The sequence below is a fragment of the Balaenoptera musculus genome, chromosome 1, assembly GCF_009873245.2.
Source record: "Balaenoptera musculus isolate JJ_BM4_2016_0621 chromosome 1, mBalMus1.pri.v3, whole genome shotgun sequence".
Lineage (NCBI taxonomy): Eukaryota > Metazoa > Chordata > Mammalia > Artiodactyla > Balaenopteridae > Balaenoptera > Balaenoptera musculus.
The window spans coordinates 115489851-115491490 of record NC_045785.1 but is presented as its reverse complement, the minus strand read 5'-3'; the positions used below and the strand labels follow the sequence as shown (position 1 = coordinate 115491490).

Below are 1640 nucleotides of genomic sequence, written 5' to 3'. Positions count from 1 at the left end.
CTTCAGTTTCTTCTTCCATAAAATGGCAGGATTGGATGAGATGAGCTTGAAATCACTTACTGATTTAATGAACTTTATATGATATGAATCTTCTGTGCGAATAAGAATACAAAGAATGAAAACAACTTACAAAAATAAATTTCTTCAGATATCATTGAATTAGGATATTACTTACATCACTACTCCTCGTGCCTCCTGCTTTCCCCTCATTCCCTGATCAGTGTGCTTAACTTGTTACTCATTTTTTCATACCAGTATTATTAGCTTTGTACAGAAACATATTTGTGGTTTCCATGGGAGCATTTCACTTTTGTCAAATTCTTTCTGTTCTGAATGTTAGGATGTCTGAGTCAGAATACCAGTGCCTATTGGAGGGACAGAACCAGAATATGATCACTGAGTCCAACATTATAGGATTCTCAAACCTGGGACATCTGCAAATCTATCTCTTCTTTATTTTCCTCCTGGACTACCTGACCATTCTGATGGCCAATGCAACCATCATGACTGTCATTCATCTGAATTGGGCTTTGCACACCTCTATGTACTTCTTTCTCTTTGGCATCTCCTGCTTTGAAATCTGCTATACTTTTGTCATTGTACCAAAATGCTGACCAAGGGCTTTCCACAGTCTGATTATTTGTTTCTCTGGGTGTGTTTCCCAGCTCTATTTCTTTGTGGGCTTGGCTTGAACCAACTGTTTCCTAATTGCTGTGATGAGCTATGATTGTTATGTTGCCATCTGCAACCCTTTCAACTATACACTCATTGTCAGCTGAGCCACCTGCATGCAGTTGGTTTTAGCCTCAGGCTTCTGTGGTTTCCTGATCTCTGTGGTTGCCAACGTCCTGGTGTTTAGTGTACCCTTCTCTGTCTCCAACTGAATCAACCACTTTTTCTGTGGCATTTCCCCTGTCATAAAACTGGGCTGCACAGACACCAACCAGAAGGAGATGGTTATCTTCTTCCTCATTCTGGTATTGCTGGTTCCCTTAGTGTTGATCTTCATCTCCTATGTCTTCATTGTTTCCACCATCCTCAAGATCTCCTCAGAGGAGGGACAGCATAAGGCCTTTGCCACCTGTGTCTCCCACCTCACTGTGGTTATTTTCCACTATGGCTTTGCTTCCTTTATGTACTTGAGGCCCACATCCTTTTTCTCCTCCTATAAGGACCAACTTGTGGCAGTGATCTATACAGTGATCACCCCACTATTCAGCCCCCTTGTCTGCACACTGAGGAATAAAGAAGTGAAGACGGCTCTGAGAAAGGTTCTCAGTAGATATTTATTTCCCAAAACTATATGAGTGAGTCAATATGTCAGGAAGGTTATATTCAAGAAAGTGTCCTAGATAAAACTTAAATTCTATAAACAAATTGATTTTTTAATCAAAAAATAGAAGTAAAGCCTTCAAGTCACCTTAATCTTTTTTTTATTGGAAAGTCCTTCTGACTGGAGTGGCCAAGATAGTGGATTAGGGAGACTCTGAGCTCAACTCCTTCCACAGACACACCAAAATTACAACTATTTACAGACCAGCTATTGAAGAGAAAGACTGGAAGTCTAGCAGAAAAGATCTTCTACAACTAAAGATATAAAGAAGGACCCACAACAAGAAGGATAGGAGGGGCAGAGATGG

The 1640-nt window shown here is 40.4% G+C and overlaps 1 pseudogene; it reads left to right on the top strand.

Annotated features, from left to right (window-relative positions):
* The first annotated feature begins 341 nt into the window (after positions 1-341).
* Positions 342-1307, top strand: LOC118903836 (annotated as a pseudogene).
* Positions 1308-1640: the final 333 nt, after the last annotated feature.